Source organism: Denticeps clupeoides, chromosome 1 (genome assembly GCF_900700375.1).
Source record: "Denticeps clupeoides chromosome 1, fDenClu1.1, whole genome shotgun sequence".
Classification (NCBI taxonomy): domain Eukaryota; kingdom Metazoa; phylum Chordata; class Actinopteri; order Clupeiformes; family Denticipitidae; genus Denticeps; species Denticeps clupeoides.
Genome location: NC_041707.1, coordinates 26,867,267 through 26,882,827, shown reverse-complemented (window position 1 = coordinate 26,882,827; position 15,561 = coordinate 26,867,267). Strand labels below are relative to the sequence as shown.

Genomic DNA, 15,561 nt, shown 5'->3' with positions numbered 1-15,561 from the left:
GATGTCCCACTTCAGGTCCTGGGAAATGGTGGTGCCCAGGAACTTGAAGGTCTCCACAATAGACACCGGGTTGTCTGATATGGTGAGGGGGAGCAATGTTGAGGGATGTCTCCTGAAGTCCACCGTCATCTCCACAGTCTTGAGCGTGTTCAGCTCCAGGTTGTGTTGACATTTACATTTACATTTACAGCATTTATCAGACGCCCTTATCCAGAGCGACTTACAACTTAGGGTTGTAAGTCACTTAACTTAGGGTTAAGTGTCTTGCTCAGCGACAAAATGGTAGTAAGCGGGACTTGAACCCGGGTCTTCTGGTGGTGTTGACTGCACCAAAGTACCAGACGCTCAACTTCCTGTCGGTATGCAGACTCATCACCATCCTGGATGAGCCCAATGACAGTGGTGTCGTCTGCAAACTTCAGGAGTTTCACAGTTGAGTTTCTGGAGGTGCAGTCGTTGGTGTACAGGGAGAAGAGCAGTGGGGAGAGGACACATCCTTGAGGGGCACCAGTACTGAAGGACCGTGTTCCTGAAGTGATCTCCCCCAGCCTCACTTGCTGCTTCCTGTCTGTCAGGAAGCTGGTGATCCACTGGCAGGTACCAGGTGACACGCTGAGCTGGGAGAGTTTGGAGGTGAGGAGTTCAGGCATAATGGTGTTGAACGCTGAGCTGAAGTCCACAAACAGGATCCTAGCATAGGTTCCCGGGCGGTCAAGATGTTGCAGGATGTAATGCAGCCCCATATTCACTACATCATCCACCGACCTGTTTGCCCGGTAGGCAAACTGCAGGGGGTCCAGCTGGTGTCCCGTGATGTCCTTTAGATGGGCTAAAACCAGGCGTTCAAAGGATTTCATGACCACAGACGTCAAGGCGACAGGTCTGTAGTCATTCAGACCAGTGATGGTGGGTTTCTTGGGGACCGGAATAATGGTGGAGTGTTTGAAGCAGGTTGGAACTTCACACAGCTCCAGGGATCTGTTGAAGATGTGGGTGAAGATGGGAGCCAGCTGTTCAGCACAGGCTTTGAGACAGGAGGGGGAGACACTGTCTGGACCTGCGGCTTTCCTGGTCTTCTGTTTCTGGAACAGCCGACGCACATCTTCAACGTGTATTCTGAGTTCCAGGGGGGAGGGTGGGTGTGCGTGTTTGATTCTATTTCTGTAAATATGTTTAAATGCTAATGAGCTGCAAGGAGCATGGTGGAGTGCCTCAATGGGAGAAACTATTTCCAGTTGTGCATGTATCTGAAAATGTATGTGCATATAGCTAAAACAGATTAAAACATGGTTAGATGGTCTCCTGAGGGATCTTCTGCCAGACCTGGAGTAAAGTATCATGGGCTGTAACCTGTGGACGTCGGGCCCTCATACCACCCTCATGGAGTCATATGCTCCTTTATTGGGGATGTATTGCAAATTGCCCATAATTTCCATTTGTTGTCTATTCCATTTACACAACAGGATGTGAAATTGATTGTCAATAGGTTTTGTTTCCTAAGTGGACAGTTTGATTTAAGAATTTTGATATTAAGACTATAATAACTGAGCAGCATCAAGGTGCCTGGGTCCTCCACATGTTTCAAAGCACAGTAGGGTAAATTAAGACCATCAGGTGTCACCTGACTGGCCAGTCATCCTGTAGGTATCATACAGTTAAACTCATAACAGTTTTTCTTGCAGCTGCATACACTAGCAATGAAACTTGATAAATATGGGCCATCTGACACTGGTTAAAAAAATTAAGGTAAACAAAAATGGCTAATTTCTGCATTCGGTTTTTTTGTATCTGGGAAAACTTGAAAACTGTCAGATATAAGCATTCCTCCATAGACATCTTCCCTCGATAGCCCCCCAACCCATTCCAGTGCTAATTAGTAAATCAGTACACTATAGCATGCTTCTTACCTTTCTTGAAACTTGGTCACATCTGTGAGCAAGGAGGAAAAAAAGGGGGAATGAGAGGCGAAAACAAGAAGATGTAAACAGATTACTATGTACTGCAAAGTTAACTAATCGCAGGGTAAAGCTGTCACCAGGAATTGAAAAATGAAAGTATCTCAGACATTGTGCCAAATAGAAGTTAAGAACAGAGTATTTAAAGTTTGTACAAGATGCATTAATATCTGCCAGTGCTTCTCAACCTTCTGAATATGTGCACCTGAGGACAAAAAAAGAACTTCATATTTGATGTCACGGTGTCCGAACTTGTTGAGGAAGGAGGATGCATATGCACAACGTCACGAGACAGGGGTTTAATACATAGTACACACGACAGTGGAACCATCACCAGACAATGACCCGACAGCGAACACACACAAACAGGGTAGATTTATACAATTATACACAGGTGATAACAATCAGGAAACATTGTGCAAGACCAACATGAAACTCCGGTCCAAACTATGGACCCAGAATAACCCCTGCCGGTCCGGATCATGACAGATGTCTTCACCCCCAAAACCATTTCTGTTCGACAACCACCTGCGGTTTAAACAGTTTAACAGAGAGGATGTGTACAGTTTGCACCCTTGGACAAGTGCAAGGTAATTCTTTCATGTTTTCCTCCTGTAGAAGACATGCTATTTTTGACACATTTAGACAATTCGATGTCATATTGAGAACTGCTGTTATATTGAGAACATGAACAAGTGTCATATAAATCTGAATTTACTTATATCTTTGCTCTGGTGTGACTAATTTACAATCAAATGTATGAACATGTATTGTAATTGACCACAACCACAAACAAGTAACTGCAAAACAAGGACACAAATGCAGAGCAAGTCACAAGCCAAGGCTGTTAATGGATTGTTCAGCATAATTTATTGCAGATTATGTGTTCTTGCTAGCATTAATCTCAAATTGTATATTCTCCACTGAGGAACCACAAAAGAATGTGACTGTATTTGCTTAACCATAGCACTCTATGTATGTATTTTTAGGCAATGGCAAGAAATTTAAATAGAAAACAGGAAACATTCACATCATTTCTGACTCATCATAAAGGCTAAGGCTACAGAAGCAAACCTAGTCAGACCTCAGAGGACAAGTGCAGTACAATTAGACTCCTAAGAGAATGTATTGCATCCAAATGTTTTGAATATATCCGTTCAAAAAAGGGCCCATGGCTGAACAGGTTAAATAAGCTTTATGTGAAATACATTGGTAACTTATTGTACTACCACTGTTTTGAGACACACTTAGAAGACCACTACAGCCATTCTTTATGTGCTTTCACACCTTAGTACATCTGCTTTGGTCCACATTACATTAGGGCAGTGGTAGCCTAGCAGTTAACAAAGTGTCCCGGTAATCAGAAGGTTGCCGGTTTGAATCCCAATCCGCCAAGGTGCCACTGAAGTGCCACTGAGTAAAGCACCATCACCACACACTGCTCCCCTGGTGTGTGGCTGGTGTGCTCCCATTTGTGTGACTGCCCACTGCTCACTAAGGGTGATGGGTTAAATGCAGAGGACACATTTCACTGTGTGTGCTGTGCTGCTGTGTTTCACAATGATAATCACTTCACTTTTTTTCATTAGTCATTGAGTTTTGAAAATTGTATAATTTTCCTCTTGGTTTGGTTCCTTTTCACACAGGAAAAAATCCAACCAAACCAAAATGTGTTGCTTCAAATAATTTAAAATCTTTCTCTCTGTTGATAGGGACAACAAAAGTAAATGCAGGAAGCAGATCTGCCATTGCACCAGAGTTCGCGATTTGATTTGAATCAAGACTACCTCTTTTTGTGGGTCTTTGTGTGGCTTTGTTGCACACCCGAGTGTGATTACATTGTTCACACCAGACGAAACCAACTGCACCAAGGGGGGAACAAAGTTGAGCTCAATTTGAAACACACTGCAGCCTGTAGGCACAGGAAAGGCCAGGATAGTTTGGATGAGTGTCGTGGAACTCCTTCACCAAGGAGGGATCAAGGATGTCACATCTTAGACCCAGGAATGCTCCGAGCCCACAAGGTACTCCATCTGGTTCTAACGGCGGCGGACGTCCAGGAGCTGACAAACTGTGTAGGAGAGAAAGCGTCTACCAGGTGAGGGGGTGGATGCTGAGGAGGGGGAGATGCTAGAGGCAAGAGACTAGCACAGAGTTCTTGCACCATTCTGTGCTGATGTAAACATACAAGCCACCACTGTGGATCTTACCGCACAGTGCTGCATTCCTGTCAGCACAAAACACAGTAACCCTGTACAGCTGAATGGCGGCGTCCGGAATTCTGTCGTTGAGCCACGTCTCAGTAAAAACAAAGATTCAGCAGTCTCTATAGTCCCACTGGGTAGTCCGATGAAGTTTGATGTAGTCCAGTTTATTGTCCATTGCACAGAGGTTGGATCGTAGGACAGACAGGCGAGCCGGCTAGGATTAGCCATTAGCCTAGCACGGACCTCCTGCGCATTTCCCGTGCTTCCGGTTTATTAATGTACACTTATGAAACAGCACTAATAGAGCAATGTACACTATTGCTTTCACATTCTCATCCTTTCAATATTATTTGATTCTATTTTTGTAAATATGTTTAAATGCTAATGAGCTGCAAGGAGCATGGTGGAGTGCCTCAATGGGAGAAACTATCTGAAAATGTATGTGCATATAGCAAAAACAGATTAAAACATGGTCAGATGGTCTCCTGAGGGATCTTCTGCCAGACCTGGAGTAAAGTATCATGGGCTGTAACCTGTGGATGTCGGGCCCTCATACCACCCTCATGGAGTCACATGCTCCTGTGCTGTGCTGCTGTGTATCACAATGACAATCACTTCACTTTGGGGCAGTGGTGGCCTAGCGGTTAAGGAAGCGGCCCCGTAATCTGAAGGTTGCCGGTTCGAATCCCGACCCGCCAAGGTACCACTGAGGTGCCACTGAGCAAAGCACCGTCCCCACACACTGCTCCCCGGGCGCCGGTCATGGCTGCCCACTGCTCACTCACTCAACTCGCATTGATGTGCCATCCTGAATGAGCTGCACTACCTGAGCAGTGTGGATTGTAGACTGTGGATTGCCACCACCAGAGTGAATTCAAAAGTGACAAAAAGATCATCCAGAAACTGAGTGGTCTGTGTTCACCACCTGCAGAACCACTCCTTTATTGGGGATGTCTTGCTAATTGCCAATAATTTCCACTTGTTGTCTATTCCATTTACACAACAGGATGTGAAATTGATTGTCAATTGGTGTTGCTTCCTAAGTGGACAGTTTGATTTCACAGATATATGACTGACTTGTAGTTAAATTTTTTGCTGCCTTTATTTTAAGAATTTTGATATTAAGAATATAATAACTGAGCAGCATCAAGGTGCCTGGGTCAACCACAAGTTTCAAAGCACAGTAGGGTTAATTAAGACCATCAGGTATCACGGATTGGTGTCTGGTAGACACCTTCAATGGAGATAGCCTTGTAGCTTTGAAGCAGTGCTGATTATGGGACATACCAGCAAACTCCTGGTCATGCAAACAAATCAGCTGATTCAAAACCATCATGATTCCAGTGCATTATGCAAGTGGGCACAACTTTTCTTGTATTCCATACAAAATGTATATCAATTTATTTATTTTATACATTTATTATGCTGAGGTCAAGCACTTTTATTTTACAACTGGAAGAATGTGTAATATTGTGAAATAGTTCTTTGCATGAAATGAACATAAATGGTTTACAAAAGAAAATAGTAAATGCCTAAGCATTTTGTTGAACAGTGATTAAATGTGAATTATCATATTGCAGGTTATTTTTTCCCCATCCACTTCATAATCACATAGTTTTTACATTAATAAATATTTTTATAATGGCAAACATGGAATTCAGAAGAATTTAAAAGGAACAAACAGAATTTAACAAAAAAAATTGAAACAAATTTCATAGGGCACTAGTTAATCAGTCCAGGAACACTAGGAATGTTGTTTGGCCATTGGACCAGGACAGTCCAGTGACAAAATTGAGAGAGACATGGGACCAGGGTCGCCAGGGCAGGGGTAGCAGGGGTTGCATGTCAGTCTTGTGGGTGGGACAGGTGGGGTAAGCTGGGACGTACTCAGTGACATCACTGGGAAGGCCTGGCCACTAAATGGCATGTTGGAGACCTCCTGGGTTCTCTGGTGCCTTGGATGACCCACTAGGGAGTCGTAATGGCCTCACCAAAGGATTTGTGGCCAAAGGTTAGTGGAGCCAATGATGCAGTCAGGAGTGAGTTATGCTTTCTGGGCTTGTCCTACATCCTAAGGGTGAAGAAGAAGCACGTGAAGAGTGTGTTACATCAGCGAGCCTCTTGCAGGTAGGTTCTTGTGGTCCAGCAGTATGAGAAAGTGTGCCGCACCCTTGAACCAATGTCTCCATTCCTCCAGTGCCTGTCTGATGGCCATCAGCTCCCGGTTGCTGACGTCATAATTCAGATTCAGACTACGGTAAGATGGCGCATCGCTGGACTTTACCGTTGGTGGGGGCCACTGTGACAGAACGACCCTGACAGCCAAGTATGATGTCATGGATGAAACAAGTCAACCAATCAGGACGCTTTTCCACTGGATTTCCTTGTGAGAAGAGCAGTGTGGCAAAGTAATAAATGTATAGGAGAGCATGGGGTACAGAACACATCAAGATAGAGAAAGATGAGGACAGACAGAGAGAGCAGGGAAGTCTTTGTAGGTCATCTGCTTCTCTTTTCCCTTTTGAATTTAACCAAGATGGTGCCACGGATGGCAGCCTCGGTACCGTGCTCTCTCCTACTTTCCCTTTTTTTTTTTTTTTGCGTGTTTCTCAGATCACATCACTTTCTCCAGTTAACGTTTCTACATTAACAAAGGTTGGTTTACTGATGTCACAGTGTTAGAGAAATTCTGCAGCCCAAACCTGGAAACTTATTTCATATACTGCAAACCATTCTATTCACCGCGGGAGTTTTCTTCCTTTGTTCTGGTTGGAGTCCACATTCCTCCTCAGGCCAACGCAAACGATGCGTTGTGCACAAGATCACCACCCTGGAAAGGAAATTTCCTGATTCTCTTTTTATTCTTCTTCTCCCCCCTACCCTCCCCCCTGAAACTTAGAATACATGTTGAAGATGTGCGTCGGCTGTTCCAGAAACAGAAAACCAAGAAAGCCGCGGATCCAGACAGTGTCTCCCCCTCCTGTCTCAAATCCTGGCTCCCATCTTCACCCACATCTTTAACAGATCCCTGGCGATGTGTGAAGTTCCCACCTGCTTCAAACGCTCCACCATTATTGCTGTCCCCAAAAAAACCTACCATCACTGGTCTGAATGACTATAGACCTGTCGACTTGACGTCTGTGGTCATGAAAGCCTATGAACGCCTGGTTTTAGCCCATCTGAAGAACTCTCAGCTGGATGGGGACACCAGCTGGACCCCCTGCAGGTCGGTGGATGATGTAGTGAATACGGGGCTGCATTACATCCTGCAACATCTCGACCGCCCAGGAACCTACGCCAGGATCCTGTTTGTGGACTCGGCGTTCAACACCATTGTGCCTGAACTCCTCACCTCCAAACACTCCCAGCTCAGCATGTCACCTACTACCTGCCAGTGGATCTCCAGCTTCCTGACAGACAGGAAGCAGCAAGTGAGGTTGGGTGAGATCACTTCTGGAACACGGTCCCTCAGTACTGGTGCCCCTCAAAGATGTGCCCTCTCCCCACTGCTCTTCTCCCTGTTCACACCAACTGTAAAGCTCCTGAAATTTGCACACGACACCACTGTCATTGGGCTCATCCAGGATGGTGATGAGTCTGCATACCGACAGGAATTGAATGGCTGGTACTCTGGTGCAGTCAACACAACTTGGAGCTGAACACGCTCAAGACTGTGGAGATGACAGTGGACTTCAGGAGACATCCCTCAACATTGCTCCCTCTCACCATATCAGACAGCCCGGTGTCTATTGAAGAGACCTTGAAGTTCCTGGGCCCCACCATTTCCCAGGACCTGAAGTGGGAGACCAACATCTCCTCCATCCTCAAAAAGACCCAGCAGAGGATGTACTTCCTGAGGCAACTGGGGAAGTACAGTCTTCCACAGGAGCTGCTGATCCAGTTCTACACTGCAGTCATTGAGTCTGTCCTGTGCTCCTCCATCACCGCCTGGTATGGAGCAGCCACTAAAAGAGACAGGATCAGACTGCAACTGACTGTACGGACAGCAGAAAGGATCACCGTTGCCCCCCCTGCCCTCCATCTCTATCTCTCAAGATCCAGGAAAAGGGCAGGGAAAATCATCTCAGACCCCTCACACCCTGGTTACAGACTTTTTGACCTACTGCCCTCTGGCAGATGTTATAGAAGCCTGCAGTCCAGGACCAGCCGACACAGGAACAGTTTTTTCCCCTCGCCTTCTCCCTCCTAAACAGCTAAAACTGTCTCAATGTGAAACACCCAAAATTGCACACTGAACTTTATGTACACTCTGTATATAGGATTTAGATTTTTGCCTATTTATTGTATTGCACATTGTTTTCCTCCCTATACACTTATAGACATATGTACATTCTTACATATATTTATACTCAGTAGATATATTTATTTATAAACAGTATAAACAAATTCCACAACTTGTACAATAACACATCCTTGCACATTGTTGTTGGTTTTTTGTTTTTCTTCTACACTGTACTTGAGAGACACCATCTAGCGGAATTAAATTCCTTGTATATGCTTTCACTTACTTGGCCAATAAATACGATTCTGATTCTGATTCTAAATGACAGTGGTTGGTTTCCCTTCAGAGTGTATGTATGCACGTTTGCAGTGTCTCTCTTGCACACCATCTTTAATTTTTCTCTACAATTCACTGGTTATTTAACAAATGCTATTAATTCTGTCTCTCTGCTTAATAATGCATGACGTTATCACAGTCATCCCTCTCTCCCCCTCTCTCCTTCTATCTCCCAACATGTGAGGACAGCCCCTATTGCTCCTGATAAGAAAATCGCATTCCCAGCAGATGCAGAGTTGCACTGTATATGTGAATGTATGTGTGTGTGACAGTTACAAACAGAGAAATAGAGAGAGAGAGAGACCATAGCACCATATCATTATAATACTGACACTGAGTAAGCCAGTAAAACTGAGCACACACTGTGCGGTTTTTCCTGGTTGTTTCCTGACATGGGGTAAACACTCAGCTCAAATTGTATGAAAAAAATTGCATGAAAAAATGTCGTGCCACCATGCTTGCACATGGGCAGTGAGGACAAACCTCACGACAGGTGACAAATTTCAAACAGGTCTGAGGTAGTTGTACATCTGTATATCTGTATACACTGTACAATGCAATTTGTTGTAGTAACAGATTTGAATGTAATTTTTGGACTGTGTTTTTAATACAATACCCCACTTCGCTCAGACTTCGACCATTCACCAGTTCAGTAATCATGTCCACCTCTACAGGATTTCTCTGAAACATCATGGTTCTCTGCTGGGCATTGCTGATGGAGGAGGGAAGGACAGAATCTTTACTCTGGCCAAGTGCTGGTGATACGCACTCCAGGTGTTCCAGTCACTCCAGGTGGCTGTGTAATTCTCATGCACACTGAGATCATGGTAATCAGGAAACTGGCAGAGCATCCCATCCACAGGCACCAGAGGAATACCCTGGCATGAGATCAACTTGGCAATGATGCCGGACATCTCTCTCCCTCTCTCCTTCTTTCTTTCTATTTCTCTCATTCTCTTTTTCTCTTCGCCAGATAATCAGGAGTCTATTTCCAAAAAAAGTGAATGCTGCTTTTGTGAGACAGCACATGAAGCAGTACATCTAATGGTTGTGTCCCTGATGAATGTTTAATCGATGGGTCTGGGATAGAGTTAACTGACCATTATTGCTTTTTGGATACGTGGAAAAAACATTCTAAAGTGCAAAAAATATTTTTAAAGGAAATGCCACAGTGCTTCTATACCAATGTCCCGCAGTGGCAGGCTAGTGTAATCTTATTTTCAGTAGGGGTTGTCACTTACTCAGCTGTTATTGTGCCAACTCTCTTTGCCCAGCCCAGTCATTTTAGGCTCAGTGCTGTAGAAGCACAGCAACATCACCATCACTTTCCCTGCAGAACCTCTACAGTGCAGTCAGTGCATTGATTAGAGTAGCTTAAGGAAGTAACTTGTACAATGGTGGGTAACGCACAAAAACGATTTCCAGAAAAGGTGGGATATTCTTTTGAAAAAAAAAAAAAAAAAAACCCTTACAAAACTAGTGAACTAATATTTAATTCACAATGGAATACAGATTACAAACGATGTAGAATTTCCCCTTTTTTTCAAAACCGTTTAAAGATAAAGGGTTATGAGTGTTGAAAGAAATTGTGTTGTCACAGTGTGTAGCAGTCTGTGCAATGCAGTTCTGGACCAGGATTTGAACCGGCAACCTTCTGATTCTGATTCCTAAACTGCTAGGCCACCACTGCCCCAAAGAACTTAGTTCCATTCTTGCCTAATATAATTTGTTATGTATTTTTATTCATTTATTTTTATTCATTTTAAAAGTTTATTCATATATGTATCCATTCATTTGTTGTTTTATATGGTATTCTGACTATTCTAAAAATATTCTTTATTTATTTAAAAAGTAAACATTCATGTGTTTGTTGTTGTTCCCGCTGTAGTAAGCCCTACACACAGGATTCAGAGACGCTCTTTTGTTTAATTGTTTTGTTTTGTTGCAATTGTTTGTACACAGATCTGGCTGGCAGCAAGGTGCTGAGGTGACTTGTAAAACTGTATAAGTATAAGTACCTGCAAAACTGACTGGGTATCAACTCCCACTGCAATCGTGTGTTTTAATTGAATGAACAGCATGGGGCCATTTCTACTCAGCCCAGCATGATGTGCACTACATCGTCCTTACTGACTCATCACTTCATTGGAAAGCCCTCTGAATTATTTTAGAGACAACATAAAAACAGTGTTAATAAAAAAGACTGTCACTGAAACACACAGAGCTGCTTACGTGTAATGATTTAGAACTAAATTAAACAGAGCAGAAACATTCATACCACCAGCATTGCTTTAATTATGCTTACTTCAGTTGATGACACACAAGGTGAACACTGTGACAAATACATTGTGTTCAGACATTACTCCCCTAAATACATCAGCACTAAATGTTCTTAACTTTTAACAAAGGTTCTTAACTATTAAAACTTCAATTACGCATTTAAAAATGTACGTCATGAACTAGGTCAAACTACAGTTTTAATGCTTTCTCCAGAAAGCTCCATTTGACTGTGTATCTCACTATATAAAATGTCTTTGGCCTCTCGCTCTCCTTATTTCTTTCCTTTTTTCAACCACTGAACTCCCGAGGTAGCCGTTTTCCTGTTCCTAACACCACAGAGTAAATTGCTTTGCTCACCCCACCCACAAACCAACTGACTTGCTCTCCCATTTCATCCCCCATCCCTGCCACACATTGCCAGGAATCTGATTATCCTCCTAATGTGCAGCTTGGAAACTGTAATGTAATAGACGCTCAACTTATATTTCCCCAGCGAGAGAGGCTCCACGCGCTGGGAAATCATATCAAAGGTATACTTGGGTGCTGTGGTGTTTGGATATCCACACAATGCCTGTCAGTGGTCAGAGATGCAAAGAATGTGTCTGTGTTTCTTTTTGTGCAATGCAGTTCTGAATGTCATGAGAATGGAAGTGCAGTTTAAAGTTAGAAGTAAATGAGATTCTACTACTCCTCAGAAGGGCAGCAATAGTTTAACTATCAGAATCAGAATCATGTTTATTGGCCAAGAATTTGAGTAAACACATATAAGAAATTTTGCCAGTGTACATAAAGTGCAGTTGTAATGCTGTAGGTGTTTAACAGTCTGACAGTTCAGCTGTTTAGGAGGGTGATGGTGAGGGGAAAGAAACTGTTCTTGTGTAGGCTTGTCCTGGTCTGCTGACTTCTATATTGTCTGCCAGAGGGCTATAGGTCAAAAAGTCTGTGTCCAGTGCGTGAGGGATCTGTGAATATTTCCCCTGCCTTTTTCCTGGTATTTGATAGTTACACTATCAAATTGGAGGGCAGGGGGTCACAAATGATCATTTTGATCGTCTCTTCTCAGTGATGGAGGAGCACAGGATAGACTCGGTGTAGAACTGGATCAGCAGCTCCTGTGGAAGAATGCATTTCCTCAGTTGCCTCAGGAAGTACATCCTCTGCTCGTTCTTTCTGAAAAAGGAGTCTGACTGACTTGGTAAGGGGAAGTAGTTTTGAGGGATGTCTCTGGAAGTCAACTTTACAGTCATGAGGGGCAATTAAGGATTTTATTCAGAATTACCATGCATATACATATGTAAAACCATCCACATACACATGCATGAAACCACAATCATACACCACTTATTAAAAAGCCTAGCCTTGACTCTGTACTTTCAAATTTTAGGCCAATCTCTAAGCACCCTTTCCTCTTAAAAGTCTTGGAGAAAATAGTTTACTACCATTCTTGAAGGGTTTCAATCTGGGTTCAAAATCAATAACAGCACTGAATATGCATTTATAATAGTTTTAAATGACATTCTTTTAGTCACAGATTCTGGCCACAGTGTTTTGGTACTCTTGAACCTAACAGCTGCCTTTGACACAGTGAACCATAAGGTGCTCCTGTCTCATTTGCGCAACTGGTGGGCATTCAGGGTAGTGTTTTAGAGTGGTTTAGGTCGTACCAAACTGAGTGAATTTTTTTCTGTTTGGGCGCCACTGAGTCTCCTCCACGCCTCTCATATGTAGAGTGCCTTAAGATTCTATTCTCAAGCTTGTACTTACTTCCTCTTAGTTCAATTCTTCAAAAATACAGCATTGCGTTCCATTTCTACACCGAGTCAAATCAATATGTTACTAAAACAAGAAAATGCATATTCAACAGATTCATTACTGGAGTGTGTTGCAAAGATGTCATTTAAATGTTTTACATTTTAATGAAAAAAAAGACAGAGGTGATAGAGTTAAAATTGACTTAGCTCAGTGGTCAAAACCAACTTTTTTCACTTAAGACAACTGTCCAGAGTCAAGCCACTTTTCTCTCCGGCATCACTTTTAATCCATGCTTTTATTAGGACTCGTCTGGACTATTGCAACACACTTTATGTTGGGTTTAACCCAAGCGTCACTTGATCAACTTCAGCCGGTCTAAAGTGCTGCTGCTTGGCATTTAACTGGTACAAAAAAACACAAGCACATTATTTCAGTTCTAGCATCAATACGTTGGCTCCCGACGTTAGTTCGTCTTCATGTCTTCATGGCCTTGCCCCACAGTATTTGACAGCTTCAGTTGTACACTCCTCCACGTTCACTCAGGGTGGCAGATCATTCATTGTTAGTTGTCCCTAAGACAAAGAGGAAACTTAGGGGTGACAGGACCTTTTCAGTCACTGCTCCAAAATTATGGAACGAAATGCTCTTGGACATCAAGCAGGCCAACTCCCTTCCTGCTTTTAAGAGGTCCCTTAAAACACATTTTTTTCTCCTTGGCTTTTATTGCACTTTCTATCATAAACAAACAGTAAGTGAACAAGGCTTTCAGATTTTGGTGATAAAACCAGCCTGTCAACATTTGGCTTAAGAAAAGGCATGTCACTATGAAAATACTTTAATATGAAAGATGAACATCTTATTTGGAAAAAAATAACGATAAGCAGGGTAGGTCCATAAACAGAGGCATTATGTATAGATTTGTAATTGAAGTGGTCGTCACATAAGTTCTTACACAAGAGTTATTTTATTCTAATAAAAAATAGATTGGGTTTTGTTCTGCTCTAATCTAAGTACTAAGAGTCGAATTCTCTAATTTCCTGAGGACATGTTCCAGCGACCCTAGCCTTAATGATGATGTTTGTCACGACTACGGACTTACGGGGGAAGGAAGCGCAGAGGTTTGACATGTTGGGAAGGGGTTTTATTAATAAACAAACAATAAACTCAAATAAAGACTGGCGCGGTGGCCGAAAACGATTTAACTTAAATAAAAAACACAAACTAACCCGTAGGCGTGTGGCGATTGCCAGAACTCAAAACACATACACTGTTACCAACTGAAGTTCACGAAAATGCCGGAGCCCTAGAAGGGGCGGAAACATCCGGCATTTATGGGGCGTCAGGATTGGAGTCAGGTGTGGAGCCCAGCTGCAGGCAATCCTGACAGAGCCCCCCCTCCAAGGGCTACGTCCTCGGAGCCCCAACAGTACCATCAGTGGAGGCGGCGGGGCGGACGGCGGCAACCACAGGGCTCCTGCCCTGCTGTATCCTCCCCTTGGAGGACCCGGTCCATCGGGCTGGCTCCCCGGCGTGGTCAGACGTGGCGGCCCCGGTCCCTTGGGCTGGCTCCCCGGCGTGGTCAGGCGTGGCGGACCCGGTTCCTCGGGCTGGCTCCCCGGCGTGGTCAGGCGTGGCGGCCCCGGTCCCTCGGGCTGGCTCCCCGGCGTGGTCAGGCGTGGCGGCCCCGGACCCTCGGCCTGGCTCCCCTACGTGGTCCCGCCTGGCGGCCCCGGACTCCCGTACCTGCACACAATAATCAGGGCCGATCCATCTGGGTACGTGTGGGCCCTGTCTCCACACGTCCCCTCTGACACGTCTTGTGTCACCCCCTGCACCGCGCAGGGAGATTGTTCCAGAGCCTCCGGCGACTATTCCAGGCACCCCAGGCTGGTGCCTTCTGGGACTATGCATCCCCTCTCACTGCACGGCCCTGGTGCCAGACCATCCGGCTAGCCCCTTCTGCGTCCGTTGGGACAAGCAGGCCCTCTTCCTGCCTGTCCCAGCTGGGTCCTCATGCCTACCAGGGGGCTCTATGGCGCTCCACCCCTCTGGAGGCGGACACAGACCCATGCCTGGCCCACCCTCCTCACCGGCTACCGGAGGACCCAGCTCAATCGCTTCCCCACCTACCCTCTCCTCAGGAGGAGTCCCCAACCCAAACTGCACCCCCCCAAAAAATTCTTTGGGGGAGCACCCCCCCCGGCTGGACTTAGGGGTACCTAGGGGCTTGTCCACCTCGCCTTGGACCAGCACATTCGGGTCAGGAACCTCCTCCCTGGGGTTTGGCTCCGTGGCTGGGTTGCCATCTGGTGGACACAAAGAGGGGAAGTGGGGGCGACATACGGACACATATGCCACGCACACACAAACAGACAGAGACAGACAGAAGAGAGGGTCGTCTGGCACCCTCTCTGGGCTCTCCGGGACCTCCTCAGGGGGCACAGCCAGGATCTCGGGAGGTGCGACCTTCTCGTCGCCCACCAGTGCTTGGTCTTCTTGCCCCGGATCCTGACTGGTACTGGATGTGGTGGAGGGGCAGAGTTTGATCCCTGGCTGATCAAACTCCGCCCTCAGTCTCTGCTGGAAGTCCCGAAAACTCCTGTCAGTCTCTCCCTGCTGCCAGATGGCTGTGCTCCAGCCCCATGCTGATCCAGTCAGACACGTGAGGATGGTAGTGATCTCATCTGTGTCTGCTGCCCCACTGAAGGGTCCTGGGACCATTCGGCTGTCCCACACGGGCTGAGCACGTCGCTGGAGATGGGCGTGTGGTGTGGAGGGGGGTGGACGT

At 45.1% G+C, this 15,561-nt stretch overlaps 1 protein-coding gene across 35 annotated transcripts in view; it reads right to left on the bottom strand.

Moving 5' to 3' along the window:
- LOC114786615 (receptor-type tyrosine-protein phosphatase delta) overlaps nucleotides 1-15,561 on the bottom strand; it is a 403,565-nt gene that overhangs the window by 336,173 nt on the left and 51,831 nt on the right. For all 35 annotated transcript variants that reach the window (XR_003749232.1, XM_028973883.1, XM_028973864.1 and 32 more), the window contains exon 4: nucleotides 1,908-1,929. The gene's annotated coding sequence lies outside the window, so the exon portion shown is untranslated. The remainder of the gene's footprint in view (nucleotides 1-1,907; nucleotides 1,930-15,561) is intronic.